The 12,927-nt window shown below is 42.1% G+C and overlaps 1 protein-coding gene across 1 annotated transcript in view; it reads right to left on the bottom strand.

Annotated features, from left to right (window-relative positions):
• The window catches only part of PGM5 (phosphoglucomutase 5), a 205,433-nt gene that overhangs the window by 2,147 nt on the left and 190,359 nt on the right, over nt 1-12,927 (bottom strand). The gene's annotated exons all lie outside the window — the stretch shown is intronic.

The raw sequence follows: 12,927 nt of genomic DNA, 5'->3' as shown, positions 1-12,927 counted from the left end.
TCATGGGAAGCAGGCAATATTTTCCAAAGTGAGGAGTGCACACTGTTCAAGATGGTTTTAGGGGGTGCTGGGGATTATTTTCCATGGTGCACTGGACATGGTGCTTGAACACTGAGCAAGCCACTGTTTTCCATTCTTCTTTAATCTTCCTAATTTCATCAAAGAGAAAATCTACTTGCTGCCAATCTTTAACACATTTATCAAGACAGAACATGCCTCAGGCAAGAGTTAGTGAGATAGAAGGCAATACTGCTGTATGTTTTTACTGAATTCATTTTTATGGCAAATTTTATTTATCAAGGGATTACTCTTTTATTTATCAAGTGAGTTTATCAAGGAATACTATTTTTTTCCATGGAGAGCACTGATGTAGTTTGTTTGACATCACTGTAAGTTTCAAGATTAAGGATTTTCTATGCCATACCTTTACATGGTAGTACCTATTGGCAAGAGGTGAGAGCAACTCAGTTGTAAATCAATACTGTAAACACTGCAGGTGTTCTCTTAACAGATCTCTGCTGAACTCTACAGATGAACCTATCCTCCCCATTTCTTCTGTAAAACATCCTGACTGATGCCACTGTTCTCTAACATAGTCACCTACTTCTGCCTCAGCAGCTGAGCTATGTGCTTATTAGGAGTCAGTTACATTTGTTCCTAAACATGTTAATGCCTGTTGTACTTGTTATTGAAACTTTGAATTTATTAAATTATATGTAAGCCAGTGAAATGTGAGAATAAATAGGAAGAGTTCTTTATATGAACATTAAGTTGAGTGCTTTGGGAAGAATTAGATAATGGTGATTAGTTATGCCTGTCAAGTTACACTTGATATGTAACTTTGAGATTCTGTAAAATATTGGGGAGAACTTTTTAAAGTATAGAAAATTCTTTTTCCAGATTGCCTCATAAGTGGCTTTAAGTTCTCACTGACAATAAAGAATTTAAAGTGAACATTACAGATGATGAATTATGAGTGGGAATCTTTTGAAGAAAGATAATCACACCACCAAACAGTACAGACCTTTCCTATTCAAAGAAAAGGTCTTGAATCAAATTCTAGCATATATATATATATATATATATATATATATATATATATATATATATATAAGCAGTCACACCAAGAAAGCAGGAACTTTGTCTAATTTAAGGCTAGAAAAGTGCCTGCTACTTAGGAGGTGCTGAATAAATATTGATAGAATAAAAGAATGCTACGTCAGTTTGAAAAATTGAAAGTAATTTGTTTTGTGCTAAAAATACAATAGTCAAGATACAAATGCATTTAATTACCTCTTAACTCTCTTTTTGTTGTAATGAACCAAGCACTTGTCCCTTGTCCTGACCATGCCATAAAAGAAGGCTTCCATGGTAATTACGAAAACTGAAAGGAAGGAAACATTTTTGAAAACTCCCTACGAGAAAGGCCTTAAACATGAGAATTCCCACTCTGAGCCCCAGGTCAACCTGACCCAGAAACTGTGGAACCATTTGCCCCTCAAGAGACTGTGAGGGTTTGGGAAGAAGAGCATCCGTGATGATCACCTTGGAGTGAACATTACTTGGATCCTTCCACATATTTTGTAGGAAGCTAGGGAATTCTGAGATCCCTCAATATGCCCAAGTGTGAATTTTATGCCAGCCCTGTGAAATGGGAGCTTCAAGTCATGATTAAGGATCATAAAGTAATGTGTGTTTGTTCTTGCTCGAGTGTGTGTGTGTGTGTGTGTGTGTGTGTGTGTGTGTGTGTGTGTGAGAGAGAGAGAGAGAGAGAATGTGTGTATTTGTGTGTGTACACAGAATGCATGGTCTAGCATGAATGGTCACACCAAGAGGGTGCTAGAAAAGTGCTGCTATTTAGGAGGCGCTGAATAAATGTTGGTGGCAGAAAGGAGGCTATATCAGTTTGATGAAAAGAACATGATGAGGCTGATGGACTTCTGTGGCTATTCAAGAAGGGCACTCTGGGTGAGCAGGAGGGTCAGAATTTTTACTATCACGTTTTTCTTTAGAAATTACATCTTTAGGGCTTCCCTGGCGGTCTAGTGGTTAAGATTCCACACTTCCACCGCAGGAGGTGAGGGTTCGATCCCAGGTCAGGGAACTAAGATCCCACATGCCTCATGGCCAAAAGGATAAATAATGAAGTAATAACCTTAAAAAAAAAAAAAAAAGAAATTACATCTTTAATATATGTGAACTCCAGATACTGCTCTCATATCATCAATCATTCATCATGAAAGAGAGATAGGGCTAAAACTAAGATCATGGCATCTGGTCCCATCACTTCATGGCAAATAGATGGGGAAACAGTGGAAACAGTGTCAGACTTTATTTTTGGGGGGCTCCAAAATCACTGCAGATGGTGACTGCAGCCATGAAATTAAGAGATGCTTACTCCTTGGAAGGAAAGTTATGACCAAGCTAAACAGCATATTCAAAAGCAGAGACATTACCAACAAAGGTCCGTCTAGTCAAGGCTATGGTTTTTCCAGTGGTCATGTATGGATGTGAGAGTTGGACTATAAAGAAAGCTGAGTGCCAAAGAATTGATGCTTTTGAACTGTGGTGTTGGAGAAGACTCTTGAGAATCCCTTGGACTTCAAGGAGATTCAACCAGTCCATCCTAAAGGAGATCAGCCCTGGATGTTCACTGGAGGGACTGATGTTGAAGCTGAAACTCCAATACTTTGGCCACCTGATGCAAAGAGCTGACTCATTTGAAAAGACCCTGATACTGGGAAAGATTGAGGGCAGGAGGAGAATAGGACGACAGAGGATGTGATGGTTGGATCACTGACTCAATGGACATGGGTTTGGGTGGACTCTGGGAGCTGGTGATGGACAGGGAGGCCTGGCGTGCTGTGGTTCATGGGGTTGCAAAGAGTAGGACATGACTGAGCAACTGACCTGAACTGAATCTTCCTGAGGCAACTGGAAAGGCTCTCAGATTGGGGAGTGAGAAGAGGGATGAAAAATTAGAAGCCTGTTGATATGAGATTTCTGAGGAGCTGCTGGACACAGCACCTGAGAAGCAGAAAGGAGCACGGGATGGTTTGTTTTGACTCATTCACGTCACAGATGCGGAAATGGAGTTCACAGAGGAGATATGATTGGCCCAGGGTCACATGTCTGTCTGGTGGCTAAGCTGGGATAAGTAACAGTGGTTCCTCCTCTACTGCTCTTTCTATGACACAATTTTGAACGTGAGACTTGTGCATGACAAGGAAAACTGGAGTGGACAAGATGAGCCTAAGGGGAGAGATGGGAGAAATAGTAGGATCATCAGCCCACTATATCAGCCAAATCCCATGTCAGATAAGGGGCCATGTAGACAGTAGGGAGAACAGGGGGGCAGTGGACAGTGGGGAGAAGAGCATTTCCAATTTTGTGAATGTACTAGAAGTTCCAAGATGATTCTTCATGAATAAAGGAAATAAACTAACAGAGACAACAATCCGTTAGAAATAAAGCCTCTTTTTTTTTCTGTTTCCAGTGTCTCCTGGAGTGCTTGACACAGTTTTTCTACACTCGAGTAGGAAACAGTGAGTGCTCATTCTGCAGCCAACTGTGTCAGCAAAGCATCCACTCAACCATGCTCAAACCACGGTTCTAGTGTTCTTCCTCTACCTTGGATGGTTGAGTGGAGTCTGCTGTTATCTTGAGTTAATAAGCCTAAAGAGGGAAATGGAGTCTGTCTCTAGTTAAAATTTGGATACTTTGTTTATTGTGGATTTTTTTTTTTGCATTAAAAAAAATATTGCATACAAATTTATCTTGAGTACTGAATTTTTTGGCACTCCCTTAAATTTTGCACCATGCTAACCTCACCCTCATCCCAAGCAGAACAGTACCTCTTAACCCCTGAAGATATAATGTCCTATTCCATGCAATCTATGAATGTGAGCTTGCTTGGAAAACAGATGTGATTAAGTGAAAGATTTTGAGATGAGAAGATTATCCTGAATTTTTCAGCTGGGCCCTAAATGCAATGGCAAGAGTCCTTATAGGAGAGAGTCAGGGGGATCACATGCACACACAGAGAAGGAAGAGATGAGACGATGTAGGGATGTGGCCGCAAGCCAAAGAATGCCTGCAGCCACCAGAAGGTGGAAGATCAAGGAAAGGATCCTCTCCCAGAGCCTCCAAAGGGAGTGTCTGCCTACCGACACCATGAGCTCAGAATTCTGGCCTCTTGAACTCTGAGGGAATACACGTCTATTGTTTTAAGTAACCCAGTTTGTGGTAGTTTGTTACACAACAGCCAGAAGAAATGAATACACCCTTCCTTTTCACAATACCTCCCCAGTCTTCCGCCTGCCCCTTGTCTCACCTCACTGTGCCCCTTGAACTCTGAGCAGGTAGCCCACATTCTCTTCTCCATTTTCACATGTATTGTTCTTTCATTTTGGACTGATGCTGAAATCTCACCCATCCCTCAAGGCCTTTTTCATGAAGTCTGTCTGATATTCCCAAGCAGGATCTCTCCATTCTCTGACCAAAGTCTAGGCTACAAATGGCAAACTTTTTCTTAAATGTGTCTCTCTTCTTCCAAATACTACGCGTCTTGCCTCTGAGAGATGCTAAACAAAAATGGTGGGCTTGGAATACTGTTTTGAGTGCTTAATGCAGTGGGTGATCTACTGAGAAACTACCTTGGGCTTTGCACCCCCTTCATCAGGACGATTCACCAGGAAGAGACGAAACTGTCCATCCAGTCCCCCTCCTGCCCCCTCCTCAGGCCAAGCAGAGGCCAGGAACTGCTCTGCCCATAAAGGGTCAACAGGCACTTGGGTGGTTCCAACCAGCACTAAGTATAAACGTGCAGCTAGAGCTGGGTGAAACCTTCACAATCCAGAATTCAAAGAAAAGGAAAGCTATCCAATCCAAGAAGCAGTGAAGGGAAAAAATCTCTGAGTTCTGGAACTGGTGGGAGCCTCAGCCCCCTCAGATGCAGCACCACCAAGGAGGGAGGGACACACTGAGGAAAGGATGGCCTGTGGGCAGTGGAAAGGACTATTAGGGAAAAGACCCTGCACCCCTGCCCAGAGCAGTGCCCCAGACAGAGGATGGACAGCACGCAGACAGAGGTGAAGGCAACCACAGAGGCCTGCACTCTTCCCCAGGATGCGTGCACCACCTCCCTGCTCCATCTCCTCTGAGCTGTTTCATATGATGTGGAAAAGGGAAAGAGCCCCAGATGGCCACTGCTGTGCTTCTTGCCAATTCAAATGGGAGCTAAAGACCCATACAATACAGGAATGTGACATTTCTTGCATCCTAGGAGTCTTGGAGCAACCTGCTGAGATTCTGAAATTATAACTTGGAGGCATCCTCTGGCTTTGTCTCCAGTGTTGGAGAAAGGGTTTTTGGGTTTTCTTTCTGAACTTTGTAAAAGTTGAAGTATAATTGATTTACAATATTGTGTTAGTTTCAGGTGTACAGCAAAGTAATTCAGTTATACATACATATGTATCAGTTCAGTTCAGTCGCTCAGTTGTGTCCGACTCTTTGCGACCCCATGAATCGCAGCACGCCAGGCCTCTCTGTCCATCACCATCTCCTGGAGTTCACTCAAACTCACGTCCATTGAGTCAGTGATGCCATCCAGCCATCTCATCCTCTGTCATCCCCTTCTCCTCCTGCCCCCAATCCCTCCCAGCACCAGAGTCTTTTCCAATGAGTCAACTCTTCGCATGAGGTGGCCAAAGTATTGGAGTTTCAGCTTTAGCATCATTCCCTCCAAAGAAATCCCAGGGCTGATTTCCTTCAGAATGGACTGGTTGGATCTCCTTGCAGTCCAAGGGACTCTCAAGAGTCTTCCCCAACACCACAGTTCAAAAGCATCAATCCTTTGGTGCTCAGCTTTCTTCACAGTCCAATTCTCACTTCCATACATGACCACTGGAAAAAACAAAGACTTGACTAGACAGACCTTTGTTGACAAAGTAATATCTCTGCTTTTCAATATGCTATCTAGGTTGGTCATAACTTTTCTTCCAAGGAATAAGCATCTTTTAATTTCATGGCTGCAATCACCAACTGCAGTGATTTTGGAGCCCCCCAAAATAAAGTCTGACACTGTTTCCACTGTTTCCCCATCTATTTCCCATGAAGTGATGGGACCAGATGCCATGATCTTTGTTTTCTGAATGTTGAGCTTTAAGCCAACTTTTTCACTCTCCTCTTTTACTTTCATCAAGAGGCTTTTTAGCTCCTCTTTACTTTCTGCCATAAGGGTGGTGTCATCTGCATATCTGAGGCGATTGATATTTCTCCCAGCAATCTTGATTCCAGCTTGTGCTTCTTCCAGTCCAGCGTTTCTCATGATGTACTGTGCATATAAGTTAAATAAGCAGGCTGACAATATACAGCCTTTCCTATTACTCCAATATACTTCTTTTCCTATTTGGAACCAGTCTGTTGTTCCATGTCCAGTTCTAACTGTTGCTTCCTGACTTGGGTACAGATTTCTCAGGAGGCAGGTCAGGTGGTCTGGGATTCCCATCTCTTTCAGAATTTCCCACAGTGTATTGTGATCCACATAGTCAAAGGCTTTGGCATAGTCAATAAAGCAGAAATAGATGTTTTTCTGGAACTCTCTTGCTTTTTCGATGATCCAGTGGATGTTGGCAATTTGATCTCTGGTTCCTCTGCCTTTTCTAAAACCAGCTTGCATCTGGGAGTTCACGGTTCATGTATTGCTGAAGCCTGGCTTGGAGAATTTTGAGCATTACTTTACTAGCGTGTGAGATGAGTGCAACTGTGCGGTAGTTTGAGCATTCTTTGGCATTGCGTTTCTTTGGGACTGGAATGAAAACTGACCTTTTCCAGTCCTGTGGCCACTATATCTGTTCTTTTTCAGACTCTTTTCCCTTATAGTTATTACAAAATACTTAGTTTGTTTATAGTTTGAGTATAGCTCCCTGTGCTCTACAGTAGGGAGAAAGTTTTGATTACATTGCCCCTCAAATCCCAAACACTCACATAATGTACCAGAGAGAGCCATGTCCTGGGATCTGTAACTAACAGTCAGGGCCACTTTATAAGGGCCTGGCCCAAAGAGGTAAGTGGGGGTGGAAGTGTATGCCAGCTCCTCTCAGCAAGGTAGGGGTCCTCTCAAGGAGCTACATCAGAGGACAGGCTGCCTTTGTCTTTTCACAAAGATGCTCTTTCCCAGCCTCACTATCCTGTGCATTCCTCCTGAGGGGGCCTTTTTCTAATTCCCCAAAAGGAGCCCTAGAGGCTAGATGCCGCCCTGTTTCCAGGAGCCCATATTTTAACTAACAATGATGACTAGTTATTTCAAATCCATTTGAGAAGCATATACAAGAGAAACTGTTACTGAAAGCAAATATCAAATAATTTCTTTTGCTAATAAAAGTTAACTGAAAATGCTAAACACTGCAAACATTTTGCTCTTTTATTATTAATACAATGCATACAACCATGCTCCTAAATTTAATCCCCCTTTCATGTAATAAATCTATGTGTCTTGATCCAAAATGGAGCTAAAATTAACCAGAATACAGAATATGAAAAATGACTATAGATAAATCTGAATTCCAAGCACAAGCTCCCTCCCTGAGGGTGCCCATCTATCTTGCAAATATAAGAAAACAGGCCTCCATAAAAGCTCTCTTCTGAGGGGGAGAAAACCATCTCAGGAGATGAGCGATGAGAGACTCCCAAAGAAGTTCAATCAAAGCAAAAACTAAACTAGCGGACTGGGAATTCAGTGATGAGCCTAACAGAAACCGCACTGCCCAGGCCTGCTCGGCCTCCTTCTACCCCCTCCCCCATCTTTACGATTGACTTGGGACTTTAGGAGGTGAACGGCAGCACTTAGGTCGCAAATCCAAAATCAAGCAGAAGAGTCACGAAGCCATTTTCCCTACTTATTCAAACTGGAGCTACCTTTGGGTCCACACTCAAAAGTATCATGTTAGGCTGGAGAAGGAGAGAATACACACACACGTGCTGGCCAGCATTTGGGGGCACGGTTGAAAGGCACTGAGAAGAATCTTGGGGGCCTTTCATTGTCCTGTTGTGCAAACACAGACCGACCTGCAAGAGTTCACAGCTTCCCTTTCATAGAACTGCTCCCCGGTCACTCTCTCCCTTTCCCTCTTTCCTCTCTTCTTTCTATCCCCCTATCTGCCACCGAAAACAGGGCAAAAGATGGGAAATGACTGACTGGTTCAAACTGCCACACTTTCTGCCTACCTCCTCCAATGTCCCTAGCGTGTCTTTATGTTTCTCTTTACTGGGTAACTCCACAATAGACATCAAAGGTTTTCCTGATGAGAATACACTTGCCAGTTTAAAGGGAATAGATTGCCCACCTCCCCACTTGCAAAACTGTTAGCAAAATGTAACTCCAAGATCATGGCATCTGGTCCCATCACTTCATGGCAAATAGATGGGGAAACAGTGGAAACAGTGGCTGACTTTATTTTTCTGGGCTCCAAAATCACTGCAGATGGTGATTGCAGCCATGAAATTAAAAGACTCATACTCCTTGGAAGGAAAGTTATGACCAACCCAGACAGCATATTGAAAAGCAGAGACGTTACTTTGTCAACAAAGGTCTGTCTAGTCAAGGCTATGGTTTTTCCAGTGGTCATGTATGGATGTGAGAGTTGGACTATAAAGAAAGCTGAGTGCCAAAGAATTGATGCTTTTGAACTGCTGTGTTGGAGAAGACTCTTGAGAATCCCTTGGACTGCAAGGAGATTCAACCAGTCCATCCTAAAGGAGATCAGTCCTGGGTGTTCATTGGAGGGAATGATGTTGAAGCTGAAACTCCAATACTTTGGCGACCTGATGCAAAGAGCTGACTCATCTGAAAAGACCCTAATGCTGGGAAAGATTGAGGGCAGGAGGCGAAAGGGATGACAGAGGATGAGACGGCTGGATGGCATCACTGACTCAATGGACATGGGTTTGGGTGAACTCTGGGAGCTGGTGATGGACAGGGAGGCCTGGCGTGCTGCGGTTCATGGGTTCGCAAAGAGCTGGACACAACTGAGCAACTGAACTGAACTCCAAGATTAAAGGCAAAGGTTTAAAACACACACACACAAAACACTCTCCAGTTCATGTTCTCAAGGGACTCTCTTTGTAGTCGTTCACCTCCTCTTTTGAAGCCAGGATCTAGCTTATCAGTAATCATAGCCATTTTAAGACAACCAGATTCCTAGGGTTGGAACAATAATGTGATTCAGCTTGGGTTTCTGCATGTAGATCCCAGAATGCCTTGCTCCTTAGAGACAGATTAAAAGCATCAAGAGCAGTCTCCCAAAGACTGGTCAGCAGATGGCTACCTGAGGATGAGATAGGAATCACCTGGGGATGTTCCTCCGGGCTCCCATCACAGAGATGCCGTTTCAGAGAATCTAGGTACCAGACAGGGAATGTGCAGCTCTAACAAGCTCCCACAATGATTCTGGTGCACATGCAGCTATTGAAATCACACTTATTTGTGATTAAACATAATTTTTTTGTTTGCTGTATAAACACTTATAACACTTATTTCAAAAACATTTTCCAAACCAGAAGGTATAGAGAAAGAGAATATGTCTTAGGAACTCCATGCTGCTGAACCATCATTGGCTTTTAGGCCTGGGACCATCTTTATTATATTGATATTATTATCCCAATTAAAAGGATAAAAATGATGTTAACAGTTTCCCACTAAGAGGTGGGGTCTAGTCCCTCTTCTCTCGAAACTTGGCAGGCTTGTTCAGCCAATAGAGTTTGGCAGGAGTGCTGTTCTATGACTTGTGAGTCTTGGTCACAGATGCCTGGCAGCTTCCCCATACTGCCCTCAGCAACCTCCTGTGTAAGAAGATGACTATCTCGAGGCCAAAATGGTGACGAGGTCTCCAGAAGATTTCAGCTCCCAGCCATCTGAGTCACTCCCAGTTTTTTTAGTTTTCCCACTGGAGATTCTAAGACATTCGGGTGCAGAGGCAAGCCACCCAACTCTGTTATGCCCAAATTCCTAGCCTACAGGCCCCATGAGCTTGCTGAAATCATTGTTGTAGGGTGCCACCAAATGTTAGGGTGATTTGTGAAGCAAGAGTAGCCAATCAGAGCGAAAGGTGAACCATCCAAACAGTGTTTTAGGTTGATACATTGCTTGACCACTCAGGAAGTGGGGAAAGAAGACTTAAGTACAATGAGAGGACTTACAGTATGTTGGTTGCACGCCTGGATCTATTAGGCTTGGCCTTAAATCCCCCTCCAGCACTCACTAGACAAGATGCTTAATGTCTCTGTGTATGCTTGGTTTTGTTTATCCTGCTCATCAATTTTGAAATTGGGATGCTAAGAATAGTTCCTGCTCCACAGAACTGTTGTAAGCGTGAAATGAGATACAGCCTGGCCCTCAGCAGCATCCCCGCTTGCACTTGCGGCTCTATCACTGAAGGCTGCCAGGAGGCCTCACCCTGCTAAACATGTAGCTTGCACATATGAAGATCACGTAATTCCTGCTCTTGTCTAAGCAGTCTTGGAAGCCAGAAGATGTTGTTTCTTGACTGGGTTTAAGTCACAGGCAATAGAATCAGCTATACAAGAAGACAGAGAATTGATTTACTGGCTTGCGAAAGTCGTGGGAAAATGAAATGCCTTCTCTTGCTTTCATCTATAGTTTGTGCCTTGGGTGCTAAAGTTTTGATTCTTCTTTAGCAGTTTTTAATAGCTGACACTATGTATTGCATGCCAAGCAGTATTCCAAATTCATGCACTGAGTTAATCTTTATAGTAGATTGTTATATCTTTATATAATCTATGATAGATATATCTATTATGTGAGGTAGGTAGTATTCACCCCATTTTAAAAATGAGAAAACTGAGGCTCAGAAGTATTACATCACTTGCTCAAAGACATGCAGCTGGTAGATGGCAGGGCTGAGATCTGAACCCAGTCACTGGCATGATTTTAACTGCAAAGTTGGGCTGTATCTCACTACCCTACACTGCCCTTCTACTGAAGAAAATGTTTCCATTTTATGAGTATTTAAAATAATGTTTTCATGCCTTGCTGTAAAAGGTTTCTCTGTTCACAGTACTGTGAAATACAGCAATCACAGGGAAGTACTAAAAGTTATAACTGAATTACAAGTAAAGCTGATGCTTGGCTTCTGGGGCCCTTGAGGATTTGAGTTCTACATGAACACATCAAATTGTTTCCCTAATTAGCATGACATCCTGTCAACATATCTAGCCTATGTCCAAGAGTTTTCTTTAGCAGTACTCTATGAGATTAAAGGACTTCCTTTTGATTCCTAGTTGCAGAATTTTTTATCATGAATATAGATGATTTTAAAGAGCATCTGTCAAATGCTTTTCTGTATCCACTTTGTTATTATTTTCTAAATCAATTGCCCTTGTGATAATACTCCATATCATTTCATTCCCTAGTATATAGTTAATTTTCATACATGTTCCCTGTGGCATGAAAAGAATTTACATGTGGATGTTGTTTGGTGTAGCATCCACACACGTCACTAAATAAGGCATATTAACTATGCCGTTCAACTATCCCATAGCCTTACTAATTTTCCATCACCTTGTTCTAATAATTCCTGACAGTGGTACTGAAATATTCCAAAGCTATTTTACATTTCTCTATTTCTTCTTATCTTTTATCAAATTTTTGCCTTATAAATATAAAATTGTTAGATCTTCCTGGGGGAATTAAACCTTTGATCATTTTGAAGAGCTCCTCTTTATATTTAGCAATACTTTTGACTTTAACCTGAAACTAATGAAGTCAGATTTTTGGTTATTATTAGTATATAGCTTTCTCCATTTTTTTGAACTTCCAAATTTTCTGTATTTTTGTGTAACAGGTCTCTTATAAACAGTTTTTGCCTTTTTAAAAAAATCCAGACTTTGTTTTTTCCCTGGAGCATTTAGCTCATCCACATTTAATGCAATGACAAATACCCTTGTATTTAAATCTACCATCTTACAAGCTTTTTATTTGCTCTGTTTTTCTTTCTTGTCTTGATTTTTAAAACTAGTCTCTGTTTTCCTCTCTTATACCAGAAGTTCTATCCTTTCTATTTGTGTGTGTGTGTTGTAGTTACCTAGAAATTAAAAAAGCATTTCTTAATCTATCAAAGTATAATAATGATTCATATTTTTACTTTTTTCCAAGATATGCAAGGATATTAATATACCTTAACTATGATTACTCTCACTGGTTCTTAGAACTCTTGTGGTTGTACATTTTGTGTGCACACTAAGTCATATCCAAGTCTCTGCCAGCCCTGGGCTGTAGCCCACCAGGTCCCTCTGTCAATGAAATTTCCAAGGCAAGAATACTGGAGTGGATAGCCATTTCCTTCTCCAAGGGATCTTCCCAACCCAGGGATCGAACCTGCATCTCCTGATTGGTAGGTGGATTCTTTACCACTGAGCCACCAGGGAAGCCTACTGGCTTTATAATATTATTTTAGTTCTTTATAATATGAATAGGAGAAGGCAATGGCACCCCACTCCAGTACTCTTGCCTGGAAAATCCCACAAGCGGAGGAGCCTGGTAGGCTGCAGTCCATGGGGTCACTAAGAGTTGGACACGACTGAGCGACTTCACTTTCACTTTTCACTTTCATGCATTGGAGAAGGAAATGGCAACCCACTCCAGTGTTCTTGCCTGGAGAATCCCAGGGACGGGGGAGCCTGGTGGGCTGCCGTCTCTGGGGTCGCACAGAGTCGGACACGACTGAAGCGACATAGCAGCAGCAGCAGCATAATATGAAAATGATAAAAATTTCAGCATCATGACATTACTATTTATGTTTTACACAGCTACTGTTCATATAAACCAGTCTTATTAATTTTGCTTTTTATTCTTTGATGCATCACTTAAGTTCTATGTGGGATAATTTTCCTCCTAACTGAAAAATATCT

Source organism: Capra hircus, chromosome 8, assembly GCF_001704415.2.
Source record: "Capra hircus breed San Clemente chromosome 8, ASM170441v1, whole genome shotgun sequence".
NCBI classification, from domain to species: domain Eukaryota; kingdom Metazoa; phylum Chordata; class Mammalia; order Artiodactyla; family Bovidae; genus Capra; species Capra hircus.
The sequence above is the reverse complement of the archived record's forward strand: the minus strand, read 5'-3'. Positions and strand labels throughout refer to the sequence as shown.